Here is a 22,232-nt window from a genome sequence, read left to right as displayed (position 1 = left end):
ATTCATAGCAGTGCAATGTGCTCTAAGCTCCCTCAGACCCTATCTGGTGTACCATTCCATATGTGCCTGTGCCTGCATTACAGCCCGGAACATAGCTGAGGTTGAAAGACCTCTGTGGGCACATCTGACAGGGGCAGTACGACCATGGATGCTCCCATGAGAACCCCTGGACATCTGCCTGTGTGGTACCATGTCAGGACTCTGGCCATGGCTGCTGTGAGGGGATGCATGTGCCACTGATACCACATTACCCTGGTCAATGCCCACTGTATGCTGTCCCTCACCTATGGACATTGGTGACAATGGATGTATCGGCAGGATGACTGTGCGCATTGATGGGGTTGACTGTTGTGTACTGTCAATTGGCTGACCAACAACAGACCCTGTCACACCTCCCTGTGCCATTACACATGTCTCATCATTATCACTATCCCCAGCAGTGGCTTCAGGTTCCCTGCTGCACGGCAACAGAGCAACACCAGAACCTGTGAGAGGAAGACAGGAAACACAGTTTACAATGTGTACACAATGTTACCACAGATGCACACAGGCACATGCACACATGCACACATGCACACATGCACAGGGACACACATGCACACATGCACACATGCTCACGGGCACACATGCACACAGGCACACATGCACACGGGCACACATGCACACATGCACACGGGCACATGCACACATGCACATGGGCACACATGCACACTACTCAGTACAGCAGATACAAACAAACACACACACACCTGCAATCCAACACATACACAATACTGTTTGAGGGTATTATAAGTATTAATATTATTATTAGTATTAATAGTATTGTTATTACACACTCACCAGCATGGATTGGCTGCCTTGCTGTTACTCTAGAGGGACCTGCACAAATAAGAGAGTTATTGTCAGTGGCCACAACTGTGCCATTGATACTGTGAGTATGATACAGTACAGTAGTACAACAGTTGGCTTTCACAGGTGTATTGATGATATTCAGAATATCAATCTTGCACAAGAATAGGCAGGATAACAGCTACACACACAGTACACATCTCACACATGCACGAACTACCAGTGCAGAGAACAGTCAACTACAGATATGGCATGTTACCTGCACACTCCATGTCCACATGCTGGGTGGCTCCAACCTCCATCATGACACATGTCTGTGGATGTTGTTGTTGTTGGGCTGGAGCCACAACACTTAGGAGGAGCTCCTCCACTCTGGTGAGGGGGGGGGTGGATAGGTACCCCACCACCTGTGGCAAGCTGTTGTCTGTGGATATCAGATGCATGCTGACGGACATTTCTAAGTAAATCACTGCAGTGATGGCGTACCTGCTCATATGTCCGGTTATGCATGCCTATGTCATTTACCCGACGGACAAGGTCTTGCCACAGTGCAGCCCTCTCCTGCTGGTTCTGGCTGGCCCTGGAAAACAGTGTGGAAAAATCCCGCACCAGGCTCTGGTGTATCTCCTCATCCTCTGCAGCTGAATACCAGCGGTTGCGCTGATGCACCATCGCCCTGGAAGGAAAAGAAAAATATGTGAGCAAGTAATATGGCACATGTAATACTCTACTGTACTGATATCACTGAACTGCCATATATAGCATCTGTCTGTCTATCAGGGGATACACATGTAAATTACCACGTATCACTGCTCAGCCAACAACTGTGTGACAGTGCCTGGCACACTCCATACAACAAACTGGTACACACCAGCACTCGGCACACTGTTTGAGGTACAATGCACAACCTCACACTAGGGGTATGTATCAAGCTAATGGATGGAGAATATTGTCATCTCATGCAATGCATGCAATGCACATTTACATTTTCACTGGTAATCCACCCTAGTCTTTGCTGCCATACCCCTACCTACACCGCAGTCGTACACTGTGAACTACAGCACAACATATGGCAATGTAGTATGTTTGTATCCCAATAACTGACACATCCTTCTCTGGCCTCACACCGAGGACACACACTACCATGACAGACACAAAGTCATGCTGAGCAATCACACCATTACAGACCTTGCACACAGTCAGTGTCACACTCATTCCACCTCACATAGTTGGTATTGCAATGAGTACATGTGTGTGTGCATTGTCATAGGTAGGTACTATGCTATTGGCCCTGGGCCTATGGCAGCATAGCCTTATGCTACTCTGCCCCTTGGGACACATGCAATGTGATTGTACTTGCTCCTGTCAAACAGTTACACAGAGGTGACTCATACGGCATATTACCTATCTCCATAAGATTCATCAGGGGTATGTCTGACATCTACTAATAAGGAGCCTTGCTTGTTAATGCTGGGTGGTTTAGTCCAGGGTAAGGCTTATTTGTGGATAGGAACCTTTACCTCCAGCATGTGCTCTTTACTGTGGTGACAAGGATGAGGGCCATTGGTCATTTAGGCTGGACAAGTTGTGAGGTGTTACCATGGCGGTTGGCCAACTGGTATGGGTGTGACATAACTCTGTATATCCAGCAGTGGTAACCTCTGTGTAGGTCGTATGAAAGGCACTCTATCTGTGGTTTTGTCAATCACTCTGCATAGGGAATGTGTTTGCGGGCATTATCACTCTTTGTTAGGTATGTCTGTGGCCTTTTCCCTTGCTGTAGTTGCCATGGGAGGTACATACCATGTAGGACATTGTGAGGAGTAGAGGGGTACACTGACCTACATTTCCCTAGCTGACACACCATTTGTGATGACACATACCATGTACAGGGATTACAAGACTAGTGTGCCACTGTGAATATCAAAGGGGAGGCTATTGTACACTTGTTTCCCATGTTCCCTTCTGACACCTCCTGTAGTAGGCAGGCAACCACCTATGTGGTAGTTAGTGGTTAAAGTGTTTTGGAATGGGGTATGGTACTCCAGTATCTACACTTGTGTTCAGTCCATGCCTTTGTCACCAGCCACCCATTGCAGTACATCTGCCCCCATGTGCCTCTCTCACTCTATATACATCTATATATATATATATATATATATATATATATATATATATATATATATATATATATATATATATATATATATATATATATAGATATATTCATATACATACATATCTATAGACATTCATATCTGTCTGTATATGTGTATGTATCTATATATATCTATATATGTATGTGTCTATTACATCTATATGTATATATATATTCTATCTATATATGTCTATCTATTTATACATACCTCTCTATTTATGTACATATATATATATATATATATATATATATATATATATATATATATATATATATATATATATATATATATATATATATATATATATACACATACACGCACTAAAATACTTCTAATCATCCATTGCTGTACAACCTATATTGTTCATTGTACATTGTACTACAACCTACATTGATATGTGCACATAGCAACCTTCAACTACATATGTATGTCCAGTCTTCACTAACAGTTGCCGTATGTCCCTTGCCCTATGCACATCTTCATATACATATAGATACAGACTGCTAACACATATAGAGGGTTCACAGTATGTAGATTATTAGATTATGTAGTTTACATTACCTTTGTTTCTGACAGCTTTTTTGGATGGCTGGCTTGATGGCTTGATGGCTTGATGGCTTGTTTTTTTTTTTTTTGTCTCTCTCTGTCCCTCCAGTGGCTGCAATGATATTATTGCATATGTGGAGTGGCAGTACAGGCTGCTTTTGTAGGTATCTGCGCATGTGCATGTGATGGCCTCTGCACCAGTTGTTGGCCAGCATTTACTAATTGCATGCAGCCTGCTGTGTGGTAATTGCAGTTCTCACTGTGATTTCAGGACAGTGCTATAGAATGTTAGGTTAGGTAGGCGTAGGCCTTTCAGTTTAGCAAGGTGGGGACCATGCTGGTTTGCTGTGGACACTGTTGTATCAGTCAAAAGGTTGGTATGTCTCTCATATCTAAGGCTGTGCTGTAGCCACTGAAATGCATGTTGTACTGAAACCTGACTGTTGCTTCTTGCAGTTCATTCTTCTCAGTGTGTATGTTAACTCACACCTAATAATGCTAACACTGTTTACATGGGAGTATGTACTTTCCTGCGGGATTCGTGGATTAACTGGTATACAACAGTAGCTCTTGCAATGTGTTGCTATGGCTTCACTATTTTGCCTTTACATTCACTCCTTGAAGGCCTGATATTTGTCTTTACTGGAATGTGTTGCTATGGCTTTCCTATTTTCCATTTACATTCACTCCTTGTAATGCATGATATATTTCTTTCAGCAGCAATTTCTTATATGTTTGGTGTGGTTTGGTGACATTGCATGCAGTTTGGTGAGGCCAAGGTCTGGGGTTTGACACTTACAAGGGTATCTTATTTTGCTGCTGAGCAGTAGTAGGGCCTTGTACTTTGCACTAACAGTTGAGAATATCAGGCATATGCAGTGCTTGTAAACTGCTATACTGTCCTTAGTTTGTTAGATGACTACATCCTTTGATATTTCTGGGTTGTACTCCTACATGAGGGTGTGCTTGTGGAAGCAATTCTACAGCTATTCGCAGAGTGTGTAACAGCAGACAGGCTGATATGCCTGTGTGTTTCTGACACTTCCAGGCCTGAGATACTTTCAGGTATATATTTGACCAGCCTCAGGGAACGGTACATATCAGTGGGATGCACTCGTGATATATTTCAGATATTCTGCAGTTGTGACTGTGGGGTATTTTGAGCATATGTATTACAACACCATTTCTGACATGCAAGTAGTGTCTACATTAACTTATTGATAGTGTACATTACGTGGGATTCCCCACCTTTCTGCCTACTGTTAGTACATTACACAGGGAGTCAGTGGGGCACAGGTAACATTTTTTGACAAATGAAGGACATCCCTGTAAATCAGTCACAGTTGGGATGTCTGGCCTCATACCTATTCAAATATGGTGGTGTTTATCCTGCTCTGATACCGTGTGTGTTTTGTAAGGTGCTACTGTAACATTATTACCTCCTAGCATGGTTGTTTCTCTTATCACACTAATGTATTGCAATGCCACAAGAATTGCCAGTAAACATACAGGGAACAAGCTTTGTGTAATGGCCTTCCTATATTCCTTTTACATTCACTCCTTGTATTTCATGATATATTTCTTTCAGCACCATGATAAGTCATGCAGACTAGTGTTTCCAAGGTCCTGTGTTTGAGACTGACAGGGGAATTTTATTTTGCTGATGAGCAGATTACAGGCCTTGTCATACAGAGTGACTAAGGCACTTTTAAGCAGTTGTAAGCGGGTTTGCGCTGGTTAGCACGGGGCTCACGCATGCGCACAGTGGCTTAGCTACGCGCACAGTTGCTTAGCTAAGCGCACACAAGCGCACACCCACTGACTACTGCTTAAAAGTGCTTACTCTCGCTAACACCCATGCTAATTTCTTTTAAAGAAAAGAAAATGTAGAGATAGGACAGTGGTGAAAAAGGGGGCACAAAGAGGGTAGGACAGTAGGAAAACAAGCTCGGGATTTGCAGGAAGGATGTAGGGAATGCCCATAGCTGCCCCTTTCTTTATCAGCAACAGCTGTGCATATGTGTGTAATTTGGTGTGAAATTTGAAACCTTCCACCCCTGAGGGAGGGGTGAGGACAACAAAATATGTTGTACAGCCAATTTTTATTATCAGTTGACATGTCCAGCAGACATGTCTGCAAAATGGGCAGCTATATATGGGGCATAATTTTTTTGTAGGAACAGAGTGCCCTTTTTTTTTTTTTTTTTCAGGTGAGAGTGGAATGTGAGGTACAGGAATTAGGTATATTTGGGGAGGTAGGTTGGGGAGGTTAACAGACAAGACAAACAAGATGCACACAGGGGCAGAGTATGACACATGTGGGGGGATACACAATTGACGGGGACGGATGTTTGGATATCGCGAGCCCATGAGCCCACAGATGGCAACAGTGGAACTGAGATCCCCACCCATGGGCAGTTACCACTGCACCTTCACTGCCCAGGACGGGGCTGTGCTGGGGGCTGTATAGGACGGGCAGGCACACCCGTGAGTTGCACCACCCTCGCCTCAAGCTGGCGTAGGAGTTCAAGCACAGAATGCCTGATCTCGCTACGCACCACAGACCGGACACTTTGGAGGGTGAATGGACGTTCTCCTCCGGCCACGCTTGCAGAGGGGGGACGAGCCCCATCCCCTGCAGCGCTTCCACCTGAAGGTGGCACAGGGCCACCAGAGGAGGTTCCAGCCTGGGCACTATTGCCAGGTGCACTCGCCAGCTGAGGTGGGAGAGGTGGGTCCGCTGGAACCCGCCTTCCCTGTTGTCCTATGTTTATCAGTATTTTATGACATTTTGGGTTAGTAACAAACAACACCATTCAAAATTAGTTGTAACATCATGCATCAGTATTCCCATTAACCAAACACCCATGAATTCCAAACATTGAACAGCAAGCATAACACATACATATTTAGAACAACAGTACACAATCCAACAGCATGCACAGTTGATTGATGGCAACAGGCCATCAGGTTTGGATATGTGAACAGGGCACATGCATCAAGGTACATGCAGATATGTATGAACCAACAGGACAAATGTCCATGGGAATTAATTGTGTATACACATACCCAGTTTGGTGTGGAATGGAATCATTTGTGAAAATGGGGTAGGGTGAAGAAATATTACATTAACAACTTAAACTACCTATACATATGCTGTACATTCCTAGTAGCTGCAGATATATATCCCCTACATGTCTTTGTACAGTTTCCTATATGTAACCTTAGGAATGTTGGTGATGGGAATGTTACTGCTACATTAATATACATTCCATTTTTATTCATACATGTTAATATCTGGCTGTGTTCAGGTACAGCATCCTGCTACATTTGATTTATATGGCTCTAGATAACTGTGGATGTTCAGTATTTCATACAACCATACTATTTCCATATTGCAAGGGTACAGCACCATATCCAAATTGTGGGATAGACACATTCCAGGATCAGTACTTTATTACACCCATTTCACTCTTTGGTTGCAGCTGTTTCATTCATTTCATTATGTACTGACTGCAGTATAACTTTATTCCAGAGTTATTAGAGCTTTCTTGGTCGATTCATGCCCTCTTTCTCACACTCTCCCTTGTTTTATTTTTACAATTCAAGATGGTACTTAATTCTAGGCGTTATTAACATTTCTTACTTGGTTACAACAATCTTTTCCAACAGACTCACTTATTTCATATGGCAGATTTTAAAAGGGGATGTATTTGACACATGTCTACCCTTTGTAGATTGATTACCAGTCATTTCAGGGTGAAACAGTTATCTGATATTACAATACAGGTGAAAACTCTATTTCAGACTTGTTTAATGTTTATTTCTGGATTACAGGCTGCATCATTTATCTAATCTTACAGTACTAGCAGAATCTTTCTTATAGGCTTATTTGAACTTTATTAATATGTAACAACACTGAACTCTTTTACAAGCTGTCTCACTTATATTCTATAACAATTCCAGCAAAATAATTACTAACCTGCCTGGTGGCACAACCTCAGCAGCCTATCAGCATAGGCTCGCTGATTCATGGAATGGGCACCTGCAGCTGTAATATAAATGAAGTAATATTGGAACATACATCTCCATAATATAGGCTAGGATAATTTCTTACATACTTAATTACATGGATACTTACTCAGTAGTGGGGCGTTGGGCATTTTCCGGGCCTCCTGTATCCAACGGTTCAGTTGGTCCTGCTTACGTCTCTTCAGGTCCGCATGGTGGTGACAGATCTGTTCACCAGTCCTTGGTATGCCTGTGGCACTGGTGAGATCATGTGCCAACCGGTTCCATGCCTCTGCCTTGTATGCACCCCAGGGAACCTGGCCCTGCATGAGTTGAGCCTCATGATCGTGGACTAGGAGCCAAACCATATATTTGGACTCCTCAACACCCCACCTCTGTGCTCTAAAGCGACTTCCCTCTCCTGCACCTGCCATCCTGACTGCAAATGGGTACCACAATCAGTTATGCTGTTTATTCCCGCCTATGGGGCTTATATATGCCCCCCGCACTTATCTGTGATTGGCCATTTTGGATATTTATCAGCTTAAGAAAACCTGCTTTGTCATGCTTCTATTTCCATTCATTCCTATATATATGCTAATACTGCATTTCTCAAGACAACTGTCATGGCTTAGTGGTTCAGTACTTTGACTATGGTGCACAGTATCCTGGGTTCGAGCCTGGGCATTGCTTTTTTTTTGTTTTTACTACTGTCTAGACAGGGTAGGAGGTGTGTCTGTGTAAAGGCGGTTTAGATACAGCTTGCTTGACGTTGCCCGCTGGTAAGCCGGTTAGCGCACTGCGCAGCTCCGCGCAAATGGCTTATGTTGGGTAACGCGTTATTTGGCTATGCGCACGCATATTACATTGTGAGAAGTGTTGCTCAGCTACGGGCACTCATTTTAAGCGTGTTAAAGTGGTGCTCAATACCGGGCATTCATATTACACCTGTTAAACCACTGCTCACCTGCAGGCAGTCATATTACGCTTGTTAGACCACTGTTCACCTATGGGCACTCATAGTCAGATTTGTAAAGCCTTGCTCAGCTATGGGCACTTATACAATTTTTTTATATTTTCTTGTGTCGGATTTCTTCAAAATACATGGCCCATTTCATCACATTTTACTTAAATTATAGTTATATATATACATATATGTCAGGGGATTGTTTCATGCTTATTTAAATAAAAATAGAAAATGATGTTGTGGGGGCTCGAACCGTGATTACCTCCTCTTTGGCCAATGTCCCGCTACGCTATTGCTACTTGGCTTAATTTGCATATTTAGATCTTATACGCTTTTTAATGACTGCTAACTGTGACTGAACGGAGAGCATACCCACGCAAACGAGCGCAACTATGGGCAACCATTTTGGAAATTATAAAAAAAAAAATTAAACTGCTATTTTTACGTTTTACATTACAGTTGGGTTTATAGTCTGTGGGGCATGTGTGGTGTTGTGTTCCTTGACATTTCCGCGGACTCGCTCGTGGGAATTTACTTTCAGGACTCTGACTCTTCTGGGGGCGTGTCCCTTTGCAGAACTCGGCATTCGGACACGCCCCCTACTGTCCTACACGGACCGTGTTAGCCTAGGGTGTGATTCAGCATGCCCTCATGAATATGCATGGCATGCTGACGTCATACCGTTAGACTGCAGCCTCCGTGTAAGACATATTAACTCTTACACGGAGGTTTCGTGAATCCTGCCCATTGTCTCTACACTGTGAATATATCACTTACAAAAATTATTTAATACAAACTGCATTTATTTTCATTTTGTAGCCATCAGACGGAGGGTCAGAACAGTGTGTTACATAAGCTGTCCATCATTCAGCAGGTGGACATATGTATTATAGCTAGAAAAAAGAAAAAAAGAATAGAAAATGGAAGTTTCTAGTTTCAAATATGCCAGTGTTAGGTACAGGGAGATGCAAACCATATGGTATACATTCCTTCTAGAAAGAAGTCTAAATAAACATTTCATAGAGACATGAAGCATATACATGGCATCTGTGCTATTTGTGGAGGTTCCTCTAAAACATCAGTATGTTACAATCATCACACCTGATGATACCATCTAGCCTAGATGAGCTCCCAAATAGCCTCCACATGGGAAAAGAGCAGATCACTGGGCTTTCTGAGAACATGTACTGGATGTTTCAGATAATGAAATGGTGCCTTCTACCCCATAGCAGTTTGAGTCTTCCTAGCTGTCAACAGGCATTCTTGCCTTTTACCATTGATCAGGCATACAGTCATGTACAAATGGAAAGTTGTAACATCGGAACTTCAATGAACAGTCTTATTTACTTTACATTAGGACAGCAAGTGACAATTGTTCTATCTAGTTTGCCCATAGGAACATTTTACATTCTACCACCCTTCCATTTTATCTGGCGCTTCTCAAACTGTCCTATGACCTCTGCCTTCCAGGATTCCTTCTCTACAACACATTCTAGAATTCCCTTCTATATAGCCATGTGCCCATAACCATCTTTCAAGAGACATACTTTTACAGATACAGGGAATAGTCATTCTCAACACTCTGCTGCTTCTGGTTCTCCTTTTCCCTACCTGTCCTTTCTGCTCAGCTGAGTACAGGTACTGCTCTTCCAGTCTCTGGCATTATCATTTATTCTCCTTCCCACACATTCTTCCTGTCATTTCAAGTCTGGACATCTTCCAGCATCCTGATGTCTCAGGGTTTTGAAGTCCACTTAGAATGCAGGGGCTAGTTGAACTGTAGACTGAACAGGACAAGATAAGAATAAAATAAGTATAAGAGTATTAATTCTTTAATTCTGGAATCTATCATACTCCAAATAATCCGCAGCATTCATTTTCATTTTTGTAACTACTCATGTTCTCTCATTGAAACATAATCCCCAATGAACAATTGTCCCTTTTTCCCATCCTACAAGACATTCATCCATAGTGGGATCACCAAAAGATAGCACCACAGTATCTTATGTATTTTGTGCACTGTATGTGGATGGCAGGCACACTGCCAAAGTGGGGTCAGCAATACTAGTTCCAGTAGTGTGCATGTTTCTATATACACACTCTTTCCAGAAGCAGTGCAACAACATGGTTTGGCAGGTTGAATAGTCTATCATCAACTAATCTACTACTACCGCTGCTGTGCACCCTGGTCTCCACTAGGTGCCAGCAATGCAGTAAATACAGCACACATCACTCTCCCTATAGAAATAGTTAAGCTAGCTAAATGAAGCATGGGGGAAGATAATTCCTAACACTTCTAGAACTTTACTGAAAGTCACAAGGTAAGGCATACCACATGCCATGCATCCTTCTTAAATGTAACACCCCTTTCTTAAAGCTATGAAAAATTCTAATCTAAACAATAATAAAACTAGTAAATAATATGTGAGGCAGATTCACTATAAGAAAATGTTATAAAGACTGTTGCTAACTTTACACCAGCATGACACTGACAACTACATGTAATTCCTTCACACTCGAATGATTTTACATACATTATTAAAATACGGGTAATATTTTTCTTTAGAAAACAGTATTAAACTTTATATGAAATTGCAGAGTCACTTTCTCTTTATAGTTTTGTAATTGTTCTTCCAAACCTTGTAACTTGTGCAGTGTGTTATCATCAGATTACATCTGGTTGCTGTACAATATTCCTTGATCTGTCTCTGAAATTAGCATTTGCTCAAGACAATTCCAAAATTTCTCCTTGGACATTGACTTTGTGTTTGTAACAAAGGTTCAAACATTTCTTTGAAACCATAATCAATGGGCATGTATAAACTTATAATTTCCTCTGAGAGTTGTATATCCAGAAAAAAATTATCTTATTCAGCTCTTTGACTCAGAAAATTGGATTAATTACTGACAGCCCCAAATAGTTGTTTTAGATTTCTTCTACATATCTAAAGATCTGATCTGTGTATGGGATAAATCATTCATTCTGTATTTTGAAAAAGCTGATGCTTCTGTTTGACCTCTGTGCACATTTCGACACTCTTCATAGAATCATAGGATCCTAGGCTATCGACCCGGAGATCATTTAAAGCCTAGTTGTTTCATCCCAATGTAATACCATAGGAATGCTAGTCAATACCAAAGGCTATATTTAGTGATGACTGGCTATGTTCAGGAGGGTTGTGGGCATTATCCCTGGTGAGAATTTATGGTGCTCCATCCACTCATCCAGATTCCTCTTGAACAGTGTCACAGGGGTGCTCTATTTCAAATGAATTGTTAGCCTGTTCCAAAGACATGGAAGTTGCTGGGAGTCAAATCTGTCCCTCCAGCATATCCTATTTAAGTTGCAGGCCATATTTAGATCCCTTGTAATGGGTAGTCCTAGTCCCATTTGATTTACAGATGTGCAGCAAGTTCATTATGTTTGGGTCTTGGATTGCTCTGTGGGCCAGGCATAGGTTTCCCCTAAGAAGTCTATATGGTACGGAATATAGTGATAGGGACTTTGGTCAGTCTGTGTAAGGCACATGCTGGAGCCCCTTGCTGTCTTACATGCTTCTTTCTTTATACTAGAAAGCTGTGTGACACTTCTGTCTTAATAATACTTTAGCTTCATCTGAGTTACTTTCATTAACCATATCATATTACCTCATCCCTGTTGCTAAATATCTCCAAACAGTTTACTCCTAATATTTTACTCACTAATTAATGTATTGGTGTTAAGCCTTATCCTTGTAATGATGTACTTCTGTAGTCTAACATAGACCAACAATAAAATTCCTTTCAGTATTGTTAGATTTTTTGAGATTCTTCACTCTTTGTATCATCATCTTGTCTCAACTTTTTTAAAGTCAAGACTGCTGAACTGAGAGGTCTATGTTCAGTCATTACAGTGTATGGTATTCTGCATCTTGAGAAACACGCTTTTCACAACATTCATTACACTTGTGCTCACAATATCTATTAGCTTCGTTAGTTCTGAAAATTGGGAGTAACAATAACACACATAGATCAGTTAACAGCCATCTGAAAACTGGAAAAAATGAAATCTCAAGTTTATTCTAAGCGTTTCTGAAATGTCATAAGACATAATTTCTTTATAGGATTCTGATTGTTTGAGTTACTGCAGAGGATTACGGCTGTGCATCATTAACAAGCTGCTCCCTCTTGTCCAGTCCCTCAGCCTCTATTTTTTACTGTGTGACTCCGAGGATGTCAGTTAACCACATAGTGGTCTCCTAAGTGGCCTTCTGAATCACATGTCTAGTAACAGCTGGGTGTCAGTGATGCAACATGTATCACATTCACTTTTGGTGCAGAAGGCTGAGGGTTCTATTCCCATACCAGGTAGATCAATTACTGAAACTGCAGTGCAGCATAAGGAGGGTGTGATATTCCTGAGTGCGTCATCCTTCACATAAGCTGTTAAACTCAGGCCCTATCTGCCTGAACTGGTGGTAGCTCAGGTGGATGTAAAAGACCCCAGTGAACCTATGAAAAAGAGAAGTGGAAGTTCCCTGATACCTGAGCCAAATATCCCCTAGTAGTATCAACACCTCCTCCAGTCTCCACTAAAAGTGGGATTAACCTGGTTAAAAAGGATAAATATGAATACAGTCTTACACTGTTGATGAGGTGAATATGTAAAACTCCACAAAGACAATGACTAGAGGTAAGGAGTGAACGTCAGACACTGGAGCTATGTGGAAGAAGTCATTCTGATATGTTTCTGTATTGTCTGTACATCGAATGTTGTTATATCTCTCTATCTCTGGCTGTCCCTCTATATGTCTTGTTATCTGGTAGGTTATTATTACTTTTTTTGACTCTCTGTAGGTAGTACACTCATGTTCTGTGTCACTCTTGATTACCAGTCAGACCATCCACTCATAGTGGTTTCTTTAAGTAGTCACCTTTCTCTATCTTGTATGTACCTCTGAAGCTCTTTCACTTTATCTTGTGACACAAGGAACTGAATAACCCAGAAAGGATCGAAGTCTTCATTTAACAGATCTTTCTGTTCCATGAGATAAGATCTGCACAGCAAATCTTCAACATGAATTTGCTTGTCTAATTTGTATAGGGCCTTTTACACTAACAAACTAAACAATATTCTTTGCAATCTATGATTTGGTTCATGTAATGATATCTAGACATACTCTACAAAGGTTCAAGCTTAGTCTCAAGTAACACTGTTTTAGTAGTTATCTAGTTATATATAATGGCTAACATGATGTCTTTCTCACTATGAACAAATGTAATGTTTGCTTCTTTAAGTGATTGTATATCACATGGCACTTGTCTATTTTTTCATTTATACAATTCTAAGCACATATTAATAAGCATTGATTTCCAACATGACTGGTTAAACTACATCATACTACGTAAGGGTTGGTGGTTTTGTTATAAAAGTCTTCGGCCTTGAACAAGCTCCTCTCTTGTTTTGGTGACCATTCTAATTTCACATCATGCTCTCGAAGTTTCATTAAAGGCATAGCGATCTCTGAGTTGCTTTTTTTTTTTCGTGTGTACTTGGACAAATGCTGCCCCATTTATGAAATATCATCAAAGCCTGTCTATTTTCGTACATCTGTATGTGCACTGCTGGTCTTTTTTTTTTTTTTCAGTATCTGCCTTCAATCCCTCTGCCATTAGAATATGGCCAAAGTACCTCAAAAGAGTCTTGCAAATCTGAGATTCATTCCTGTTCAGTTTTTAGAATATAATGCTTTCAGTCTGTATTGCAAGTGAAACAACCTCAAGTAATGCTCTTCAATTTCACTCAAAATTGCTTATGATCAGTTATATCTAAGAGTTGCATGATTTGCATGATCCACACTCCAGCACTCTGAACACCTTTGCTGAAGATCAAATACCAAAAATGGCCTAATACATTTATCTATTTTCAAAAGATTATTGAAAACCTGTAATGCAGTCTTGCTTCTTGAAGATTAATCTCCTATAAACACTTGTTTAGTATCTAGGACAGAAAAGTATTTGCTATTGGTATAGCTGACATAACCTCTTCACTTGATTACAAAAGATGTTTGAATTGTTAAGTTTGGTTTGAATTTTTAAGTTTGGGACTTGGATCTAAAAGTATCACAGACTTGTCTTTCTTTATTTACATCTTTATCCATAATGTTAACCATTCAGTATGCTCTGATGGTTTGACAGTTGCACATAGATTTTTCTATTATTTTTACGTTCTTGCTCTCTTCTCTTCCTTATAGTTGCTGGCACTCATATCAAACATGGATTACTGGTACTGGTTTTCAGATGTACTGATATCATACTGTCCTAGGAAACATCCTATCCCAGTAAACAAAAATCATATTTTTATAAAAACGTGGATCATGTCCTGCAGCTTTGGAACAAATGTTGTCAGTTTCCTGTTTACCACATGCTTGTTTTGTTTTGTTTTGTGTTGCTTTGTTTTGTTTTGTTCCTTCTAACAACTTTTTGTCTAAGTTTAGGGAGACATTTTGGAAAGTGCTAGAGAAATCTGCTTTAAAATATTTTAGATGCCATGTTTTTTAAACATGTCAGTGTCTGTCTCTACATCTATGAATCAATGCAAAGTTCCTTACCTACAAAAGTACCAAATACATTTAAAGGTTTTGCCGTATTGTCTGAAGGCTCATCATGAAATAACACTTTATATTTCTTATTAATGTACTTGCATGTCAGATATTGCTGACCCACAGACTTTGCTTTGTGGCCTGTCTATAAACAACACACAGATTTAGTGAACGTGGCATGTAATTATAAGACAAAATATTGCATTCAGCTTAGTGTCATTGATTATGCCACAAATCTGGCTAAGTCATTTATTGAGCTGTGTGATTTCCAAAACTGGTTTCACCCCAACCAAATATGTGGGCCAAGAAAAAAAGATATTCAGTCTAACTTTCCTGTTTACTTTGGTGCTCTACATTCATGTTCATATACTACTGCACTTAAATGTAATGCTAGTTTCAGCCACATAGTAAACCAAATGGCTAGCTCTCTGTTACATCACATGAATAAAAATCCCACCATTTTTAAGCAAATAACCTATTTGATTTAAGCATAAGTCCATGCTTGAAGAGAGCAAAGAGCTATTGTGTACCAAATAATAGCTCTTTCCTGTCAGTTATGCATTAATGGCAGCTTAAATGCATTAATAGACTGCATGCACTTCTAAGTAGGGCGAGAACAACATATTTTCAAAGCCACTTTCACAGTGCTTAACTGCATACACTCAGGCAATGGCTGCTTTCACCTCACCCTTGTTACAGCATTTTATATCAAATGTATGATGAGCAGTTACTCTCAGTACTGCCCAACCAAAGTACTGACTTTTCCTTTTGCATTTGTTTCCATAAAAGTTCCCTGTTTTTGATTTGATAATAGACACATTTACACAAAGCTTATAGTTTACTTCTTACATACTCATGCAGAATCATTTTTACTTCACATATCCTGCACATATGCCTAAATGTTATATTGTTCCTTCTGTCATGCTTCTACATGTCTGCTACAAGTGGATTTAATCTTTAGCACAGCTCCTTCTAGACTCCATATTAGATGCCACATTGCATTTCAATTGTAATCATGCATTTTCTCTTTGTGCTTAATTGTTATTTAATTTTCAACTAAAGTTTAAATCTTACATACTTTCATTTTTACCTCATCTACTCAGCAGTGTAACATTACGTTTAGGAGATTTGATTGAATTGACTAATGTTAATATGACATTCTGACCTCATGTAAAAACTGGAAAAAGGTGGCTGTTGATGACATTAAAATTAACTTCCATTCTTTAGTATTAATTTTACCTGCATAATAATAATCTCACATGTATACATCCAATGCTTTATCAAAATTAATTTGTGAGTATATTAATAATCTGCCTATTACCTGATTATTAATAACACGTTCAGTTCTTTTTCTGATTACTGAATCTTGAAACTCACTGGATACCCATCTTTTGCGCTGTTGCTTGCATCTTTAATGTAACTATTAACAGTTTTGTTTCCTGCAAAATTCCTGGCAATTGGCAGCTTTTTTTTCTCTTTGGCTAACAGTTAGTATTAAATTTCTATTTATAAGAACCAATTTACAAAATTCCTTCTTATTGGGATTAATTATACTAAATACCTTTATGGTTCCCTCTTCTGTTGCATAAGAATGTGGAGCATTGTACTCTTCTGGATGTTCACCAAATCTACTCATAGTGCTGTACTGCTTGAATTCTGGATGGTTTTGCAACATGCTCCCTGGCAGGCTGACAGTTTAGTGGTTGCAATGAATCAATTATTTAGGTGAAAGACCATTCCTGCGGTAATACAAAAATTAAAAAAAAATAAATAAATACAATTTGTTATTCAGCAGTCTTGTGAAAACACAGTGACAAACAATTGAGTAATGATAATTTAACACCCTAACCACATGTAAAAATTAGGAAAAAAGGGTGTTGAAAATGACAGTGAGAAATACAAAACTGCAATAGGAAGTTCTACTTCCAAAATTCAAGAGAAAAAATAACTAAAAGGAAACACAATGGTAACCTGACGTATTGCAGTTTGTGACTGTGCTACAGTATTACTAACTTACAGTGTTAAACTGAACAAGTTCCTCTTCAGTATTCTTTTATAGGGCTAACAACCCATAAGGCAGTTCAAGCTCAATTAACTTTTGTACTCTTCCACTATGTGCCACCTCATACATCTTGCTTTTCAAAATCCTTTTTTTTTCCTGAATCATGCAAAATATTTCTCCAAAAGCAGTTGACTTAACAAAGTAATACCTCTACATCTTTGGTGCATGTCACAAGATTCACTATGCAACATGACGTGCATTCCCATTAAATATAACATATCTTAGTTAAAGCTATACTTTATGGTTCCCAGGGTAATAGACTGATCCTATCCCACCAAGGCTGCTTGCACCACCTACACACAGCTCTAGCTAGGTCAGTTGATGACCTGGACAATGACCCAGCTGACACCCCACAAATGGATTTGAGGACTAATAAAATGTATACTGCGACACAAACACACACACACACACACACACACACACACACACACACACACACACACACACAATGTACAAAAAGACTTTGAAATCATTAAGCATAAATTATTACTGACATTCTATTTGCAAGGGTCAGTTACCAATTACTCTCTACTACCCAGTAGCAGCCATCACAACACTGACTTGTATGGACTGATTAGCACATCTTTTATTGTCCCAGTTATGCCCTCCTAAAAGCTAGTAACCAGTACAACGATGCCCTAGCTATGACTTTGTTTTTGAAGCATGTAGTCAGCATACATCACAGTATTTTCTTTATTACAGTTGTGAGATTTTGGTTCTTCTGCCGCTGAACAGTTTTAGGTATGACCAGTACCCCCAGATGCTTTTCTAGCTATTTTTCCAATAGTTCCATGTTTCAGAGCTAGTCTTATAGGATGTGTGTGCCGTGTCTCAAATCTGTTACTTATATTTGTCTGGATTCAGCTTCAACTGCCATCCTTCTGCCCACTTGTTATTCTTTCCAGGTCTCTTCTGAGAGTCTTTATCCTCTGTCTTTCATTGCTGCACATATTTTGTGTCATCATGGCAAAAGTGGCTCCTCCACTTTTAATCAGACAGGTCCAAATGAACACAATGAAAAACACTAGAAATAGTCATGACTGCTGTGTTACTTCATTAGTCACTTCACTTATTCCAGACATTCATCCATCTATCCACAGCACCTTATTTCCTGCTAGTCTGACATGCAGTAATGCAATTGTTCAGTCTCAGCCCTACCTCTGACCCCTACTGTTTTTTTTTCTATTAGCTCCTGTGCAGGATTGAAACAAAAGCCTTGGTGCAGTCTAAATAGACATCTGCCAATACTGCCCTATAAATGTCTTAAACACAATCATAAAACTGGCTCAAATTCAATTGGCATATCCTTATTGACATATTTATACCTTGGATTTTGTTCTGAGGATTGTTATCATTTAGGAATTCAAGCAGCCTTTCCTTCAGGATTCTGTCTTCATTACTTCACCTGTTAGTACTCTTAAGTAAGCTAGACTATTACCACATTTTTGTTTGCTTACTACTCTTACATGTTTAAAGTCCTTAGATATTATTGCAGTGGCCACTGATTTGTCAAATATTTCTACCCTGGTAGCCATTTACACATTGTCAAGGTACAGGAGGATTCTGGGATGTAGCACATTTGCTAAGAATGCCTTATCCAATCTAAGGACAGTCACTTGTTACTCTATCATCTCAAACTCTGCACTCCACAATTCCTAAACTTGCAATAAGAATTGCTCAGGAATGTGATCAGAAAATTTGTTGGTAGAGCTGAGAGTTTACCGTTAAACAAACATGTTCATTTTGGAAAATGTCATCTTAGATCTAGTTCTAATCTTTCAATTATTAAAAAAATATTAAAATTATTATACTATAAACTATGCCTAACCAATGCATTAGATGTATTATTCTGCTTAATAGCATACTTGTATTTGCAAATACAATCTGCTAATTTTCTAGTAGTATTCCCACATAAAATCTTTCACAGCTAATGCAGCTGATAAAATAAATTAACACTTTTGATGTACAGGAAAACACCCCTTTTGCCCCCTCTCAAATATTTAGTTGTTCTTGCCAGTAAAAAATTGGATGTGTTAATGTACTTATTCTGGTAACTACCATATGAAATTGTAGCTTTCCTCTATACATTAGTATCAAAACCATACTGCTCAGGAAAGTTCTTTATATTTCTCCCTCTTTTATAGGTAATCTTTGGTAATATGCTGTTAGAAAAATATGTATTAATGCGTGTATTAGCAATATGCTTAGTGCAATTAGAAGCTTGAAAAGAGTTAACACATTTATTCTATCTCATACTGCATAAATCTGTACAAACTGCAGTTGCTTTCTGACCTTGTACTGTTAGCCAAAATCTTGCTTGTGCCTTGGAAATTTACTGAGAAGCAGGTGATTTCTGCTTGCGTTAGGAAAATAATGACTAGAACAATACTACTTGTATGAAACTTAGACAAGAAGTTCCGCTGTGCCATGAGAAAATACACAGCTGTAGAAGTTACAGATAATTAGTACAAAGCCTGCTTGAAAATATGAACTGCAATCAGCATTTGCTTGTATCTGTATTAGAAAAGTACCTTGAAAAGTAACACTGTACAATAGACGTTTGTAAACAGATCAATAGTCACCAAGGCCAGGTTGTTTTTATGAAAAGTTTCTCACAAATCTAGTCATGTCAGCAGAAAATCTGAAGTAACATTTGCTGTAGAACAATGCTAAAAGTTGTGTTTGATTACATCAGCTTAGAAGGCCATGTCTTGTAAAATAGCACAAGAATGAACATACTTCCTGTTAGTAGTTAGACAAATCCTTGTATTTGCATGTTTTTGTCTCCTTGCTGCAAGTAAATTAAAGTGCCTTAACTGAACCGTACGTGTATTGGTCTTTGAAGTTTTTTCCTTTGACAAATTGGTCCTTCGGACTGGAAACCTTCACTTCACCTAAGATCAGACAGGCCAGGTGGCTTGAAACCGTATGGGGAAGAAACCACATCGGTTCTTCTTACTTGAAAAGCCCTCCGACTGAATTGTCATACAAAAGAGACCAGCCACTTTCTGATCTGCGACTGAAGGACGGCTTTACTCGAACCAGGTGATCAATCACGAAGGCTCAGGTAAGGTGAATCTACCTTCTTTTTCTGTTTTAGATCAGGGACTAGATTTGTATTTGTTCTGTTAAGACTTTATTTTTAAGTCAGGGACAGAAAGATTACTGTCTTGTCATAGATCAGGGAAACAGAGCAGGTAGGCAGTCATTCTGAAGAGACTATAAAAACATCTGTGGTACCACGTTAAAAAATAAGGTGTTACATAACAATTAAAAGGGCAGAACAAAATGGGTAATAATTGTACAAAAAGGTCCCAAAATCCGCCGTTAACCAAAGACGCGAAATACATGCAGTCACAACGTGCTGATAATATTAAATACTACTCAAAATGGGTTAATAAGTATGAATTTGCTGGTAAACTAGAAAAATCCTCACTTGTCAAACTTGTCAAACAGCTTAAAACCGATTCTAGAGGTCGGGTAAAAAAGCAACGTCAATTAGGAATTCCTCAGGCACACAGGTGGATTGAGGAAGTAAACCGAAGGGAACAAAAGAGTAATAATTCAAAAGCAATGTTTTTAGATAAGGAGGACAATAACTTAGTAATAGCGTCAGCCCCTCCACCTGCTTTACCAGAATATGAGGCAAGTGAACAAATTAGTCCACCCCTGCAATATCCTGCTGTCATTGCAAGTAGAGACATTACAAAAGTGAAACCGTTTGTTAGAGATCCCATTGAGACCAGGTCTCGAACACGGGCAGGAAACTCAAAAGGGGACATTGAGTTATATCAAATGGGTAGAAATTCACGATTTATGAGTGAAGAAGAAATATGCCCACTTATAGAAGTGCCTAATCCTCCGGCAGGGCAAGAAGGTCAGGACCCAACTATTCTAGTGTATAGACCCTGGACTCCGGAAGACATTCAGAAAGCCACTGAGATAATTCCCCATCCAAAAGTTAATTTTAGAAAGTTCTTAGAAGATTTGCAAGGAATGAGCCTGAGTTATAATTTAAACAGAGAAGAGGTAGAAAAAGTAGTCAGACAAATTGTGGGACCAGATTGGCACATGATTAGTGGCGACTGGAATCCCCGTGATATTGTGCTCAGGCCCCTCCCACAAAGCAGCGCAGAATTAGACAACAGAGTGAAAGGTCTTACAGACCGAATCTCTGAGAAATGGAAGCCTAGGGCAGACTGGACTTACATTAATCAATGCATCCAACAGGAAGGTGAAGCTAGTGACTGATATTATGCCAGACTATTAGAATGTTTTAATAACCATTGTGGAATGCAGGTTCCTGAAGACCAGACACATGATTCCCCATACGAGCAGCAGTTAAAGAATGCATTTTTGAAAGGCAGTATTACACCTATAAGCAGCTTTATTACAAAACACATGGTAGATCATCATACAAGCAGGTTACAGTCATTGCTTGAATATGCTAGGCATGCCGAAAGGCATTTTAATAGCAAAAAGAAAAAGAAAGCCCAAGTATTTTCTGTAGAAGATAGAGCAGAAGTTTATGTAGTACAGTCTGGGAAAAAGGGAAAGAGAAATGCCCAGGGAAACAAACAATCTGATCAACGATCAGAGGACTTTGAAGGGAGAAAGAAAAGGGGTGAATGTTCTAAATGCGGTAAGAAAGGACACTTGGCAAGGGATTGCAAGAAAAACAAGAAGGCAACCACGGAGGATAAGGAGGGTGAGGACTGAATATATGGTAGTCAGGAATCACTAGAAGGGGATAGCAGAGAAAGGACAAATGAGTATGTGATAGAGGGAGTAGAGAATGTGACAGAAGAAGTAGAGGAAGTGCAAGAAGTCACGGATAGTGAAGAAAATGAAATATTGGATTTGGCTTTATTGAGCTTAGAGCTCTATTTAGCAGACATGAAACCAGAAGTTACACTCCTGGTAGAAGGGAGGGAAGTCAGATTCTTGTGTGACTCAGGGGCATCACGGACCCTGGTACATCCCTCCAAATTGCCAGAGAATTCAGAGTCACCTGATTACATATTAGTGAAAGCAGGTAATGGACAGCTGTATCGGGA

The sequence above is a fragment of the Protopterus annectens genome, chromosome 1.part0 (assembly GCF_019279795.1).
Source record: "Protopterus annectens isolate FY-2018-M chromosome 1.part0, PAN1.0, whole genome shotgun sequence".
NCBI classification, from domain to species: Eukaryota; Metazoa; Chordata; order Ceratodontiformes; family Protopteridae; genus Protopterus; species Protopterus annectens.
Note: the sequence above shows the minus strand (reverse complement) of the source record.